Here is a 4,791-nt window from a genome sequence, read left to right as displayed (position 1 = left end):
TCAAAACTGGTCCATTGACACCCCTACTTGAAAAAACTCAGCCTTGTCAAGTTATGGGTCACCACTCAGCTCCTACCACGAATGTGCCTCAGTCAAGTTAATCCCAAGGATATATAATTGGCTTCCGCTCCACCCTTCTCTTTGATCCATAACTCATTTTTACTTGAACCCATCAACTGGTTACCTCAATTTAGCTGGTTGTACAAATGATTAGACAATTTGACACTAGTGCAACTGAAACACAAGCTATGGCATGCTGAATGTCACACTTGGGTAGTAATGTGTTGGTTTATCAGCTTCTGAAGAAGCCATTTAGATTGATTAACCCAAAATATGAGACAGTTTAGGTAGCCTCTCAAGGTGGAGTAGCAAAGACTCTTTAGGCTGCGTTTGGAAGCGATGTAAAACATCATTAATGTAAAAATTCATTGATGAGGTTTTACACCGAACCATAAAAAATCTACCACTGAGTTTTGAAAAACGTAGAGTTTACATTGATTTTTATCGATGTAGTATTTACATCGATAATTGATGTAAAACTTTACTTTAGATGAGGTTTTACATCGATTTACGATGTAAAACTACACTCCATCCAAACACCAAAAAATCTAATTCGGAATAGTGTTTTACATCGTTCTTGATTTACATTTCATTCAAACACCGACAAAACTGAATCAACGTAAACTTTTACATCGCTTCCAAACGCAGCCTTAGTCTTTCCAGCACTTGGTTTGCAAGAGGAAAACCTAATTCTTTGGTCCGACATCCTTCCTTTCGTCTTTGGTAAAACTCTTCAGTTGTTATGCATGTCAACATAGACTAAGGACATGATATTTAGCATTGAATAAGTTTTAATGAAAACTTTTCCCATCATATATAGCTGACAAATAGGGGTGTCAATTGGACCAGATTTGGTCCAATCCGATCCCGTCCAATATGAGTCCATTAGAAAAGGACCAGGTCCAGCCCAATTAAATGTCTGAACCATTCAATTTGTTCAAGTTGGTTTTAATTTAGATTGGTTCCAACCCAAACCTGACCCATTGACACCTGTATTCTCATCTTCTACCAATGGACTAGATATTAATCCAATCCAATATAAATTCATTACAGATTGGATATGGACCAGATTCAATCAAATCCAATAAATACCTTCGACAATGAAGTCTGAACTGGTCCAATTTATTGTTTTATTGATCCATCCAATCTGTCAAAATTGATTTTGATTTGGATGGGGTCCAATTTATTGTTTTATTGTATGGCATTCCAGAACCAATTTTCCTTGATTAGAGTACTGCGAAATGACTTTACAGAACCAATTTTCCTTCACTTACCCTGAAGGCCCTCTAACATGCATGCCACCACACAAAAGTTGGAACTATCCTGCTCTTCTTATAAATCAGCAATGAATTCTTTCATCTACCGTTCTTTCACTTCTTCTCCTACGGCATCAAAGCTCTAGCCATTTCCAATATTATAAGGTTCTTAGGTGGACAATGAAACAGATAATTATGACCCTTGCCACTACAATCCATAACAACTGGGGTAATTGCCTTCTTTTACAGTTGCTGACCTTGAAATTCTGATACGCATTTGCAACCTCCAGAATTAGAGGTATCAATTGGACCGAATTTTGTCCAATCCAATCAATCCGATGAATTCATGAGAACACTAGGGAGGAATATTGGTCTATTTGTTTGGTTTGCTGGCCACTGCTCAATAAGCAGCCAGTCCTGAAAAATGACAATGTTATACAGAAACTTCATCACACACTCATATTTGTGATAAATCAAAACAAATATCGAATACCTATCGTGTTTCTATTTTAGTGGGCAGTTGGACACATGTAGGGGGTGTCAATTTAATCGGATTTGGTCCAATTGATCCAGTCCAATTTGAATCCGTTACATATGTACCAGGCCAATCCAATCCGATTTATATTCTGGACCATTTTCGATCAGTCCAATTTAATGAATATCGGCTTGTATCGAAACTTACCTTTATTTTTTTTCTTTAGTTTATTTTTATCTCAAACTGGTTCAGGGGGGTCGACCTGAAATAGGTGGGACCCTGAAACACTAAGTATAGGGGCGTATCGGAGGGTCCTTGGCCGATACATTGCAATATTTCAATTCTTGATCTATACCGTCCAATCTTTTAAAATTGGTTTTAATTTAGATTGGTTCCAACCCAAATCTGACCCATTGACACTTGTATTCTTATCGTCTTTCAATGAGCTAGATATTAATTCAATTCTATCCAATCCAATATAAGTCCATTATATATGGATCAGGTCCAATCCAATAAATACTTTAGACCATTAAGTCTAGACTGATGCAATTCAATATGTCTTATTGATCCATCCAATCCATCCAAATTAATTTTGAATTGAACGGATGGTACCCAAAACCGGTCCAGGTCCATTGACAAGTCTAGACACATGGAAGAGAACTTCTAACTTCATATGATTTCCATTTGGCATTTTCATCAATTAGCAAACACGAGGCACCAACTCAGCAAAGGAAAAACGACAAGGGAGGCGAGGTCTGGGTCTGGGGGCAGAAAGAGAAGACCAGATTCGAGAGGCATGGACCGGTGGACCGGTAGCTTAATGTGATGGATATATCCCTGCTGCTGCCGAGCCAAGTGGGGACTAAGATCCCTGTAAACCCGGACTGCCCCGTCTCATGTCATGTGCCATCCCTACCACCCACCCACCTATCCTGATTCCTGACCCTGACCCGTCCACTCCACTACCTACCTACCTTTGCATTGTCACATGGTCCCTACTTGTACGTTTGGTCAAGACTCCAGACTGAACCACTGCTAGCTCTAGTGAAATTGGTAGGACAACTTTAGGATGAATAAAAACTGCCTAAAAGCTGTGCCAAGGTTGGACCAACTCTGAGAAGCCCCCCCGCCCCAATGGGCAATGGCAATAATTTTTTCTTTTCTAGTCTAGCTGCTCTAGTCTCTGGCTATGGTGGTAGGGACACCGTCCTCTCACTGAGCTCGTCTCTGGTTCCTCCCGGCATTTGCAACCCGGATGGCCACACTAGTAGGGCTGTCAAATGAATTAAAAATCTGATACCTGACCCACACTTGTAGGGTTGGATTGGATGTGGATTTAACCCAATCGGATCTGATAAAAATCCATAAACCCGAGTCTGATTAGAAATCTGAAACATCGGGATTGGATCGGATTCAGATTTGGAATTTCAACAGGATTTAGTTATTTCTATGCTGGTGTCAGAGTTTCAACAGGAATCAGATTTGGAATCTGATAAAATTGAAAACTTAACCTCACAGTCCCTTCGTGGGTTGCTTTTATTTCAACAGGATTTAATTATTCAAGTACTTCCAGAGTAGTTCAACAACCTACGTCGTATATGGTCAGAGTTTGGACTCCATTTTAAATCCCCAACAATGAGAGACGACTATAAAGAAACCTAACCACTCGTTGAATTACCGGATCGTGTGGATGGTTTGTTCTGCTGTCATAAAATTGATATTTGGACGAATTATTTAAGCCTCCTCTGTGTTTTCTGATTAATGTTTTAACCTCCCCCATACATCCCTTCCATTATATCATTCTTTTAAAAGCACTTCAAAATTTCTAATCTGCACAGTAGGATCTATTAAGCCCGTTTAATTATCGCTTAATAGATAACTGTCAAAAGTAGTTTTTAATCTTTTTCAAGGGTAGGCTAAGGATATATTTCAAAGGACATGTGTTAAAAAATTTTCTAAGTATTCATTGAACATGCTTACAACATTGTGCCTATTTGATCCGGATGTAAACTGTAGATGATAATATTGCAGCGTTTATTGATTGAAATACCCCCTAGAAGGCCTTTTTACATGTTCATTGCAAACTTGACCTTTTAAGCAACAGAGGCAGGTGATGTCGTGCTGTGACCTACCAGCTAGTTGAGATGGTCATTTGGTGTCCCTCCTATATAAAGACATGGGATCAAATCCGTGTAACTGTAGGTTCTCTGTGGTAAGGTCAGTGGAATTCACATGCTCCCTGCTGCTTTGTTTACCTAATGTTTTGGAAATGGACCCCTTTAAACATTTTTAATTTTTGTGTTTACCTATAAAAAGATAATATCCAAAAGGTTTTGATGATGGGCGAAATTGACACATCGGCCATTTGGCGCCACGTCACTTTGGAGACTTCAGGACTTGCATGAGCGATCTCGGGAAGTGTCTGCCATCAAGATGGGTCCGTGTATCCTCAAGTGACCTTGGTATATCATCCACAACGATCAAATCAAAGCCGCCCAAGACATCGGTTTCACCTCGGGCTCCTCGAGATATTAGGTGACCCATGCATAGATTAATGTTCCGGTAGAATGACCCTAACCTGCCACATCTCCGAGATCCTCATGAACATGTTGAGCAACCAATGGAAATGGCAAACGGCTCATCTGAAGAATGCTCCCATGGGCCCTAAGAATCTGAACAGTAAGATCCATTACTTCCAAGAATCACGGAAGCACCTTGATCATCCCCCAACTCTATAAAAGGGAGGTGCCTTCACCTTCATGTGGTAGGCTCTTTGATAAGGTATTATAGCTCTCTTTGCTCTCTCTGCTCAGAATTATCCTTTAATCCATATAGCTCGGCACTAACTTGACTGTCAGAGCATCCTTGCCTAGGCTCACAACCCAGGCTCTTTGACATCCTCTCTTCTATAGGGTCCGGGCTGCTCACCGCTCTCATTCAAAGCTTTTCGAGTAAATCGAGCACTATCACTTGGCGCCGTCTGTGGGAACGATTGAAAAG

The sequence above is a fragment of the Nelumbo nucifera genome, chromosome 4, assembly GCF_055504915.1.
Source record: "Nelumbo nucifera cultivar China Antique chromosome 4, China Antique-T2T, whole genome shotgun sequence".
NCBI classification, from domain to species: domain Eukaryota; kingdom Viridiplantae; phylum Streptophyta; class Magnoliopsida; order Proteales; family Nelumbonaceae; genus Nelumbo; species Nelumbo nucifera.
This window is presented reverse-complemented; position numbering follows the sequence as displayed.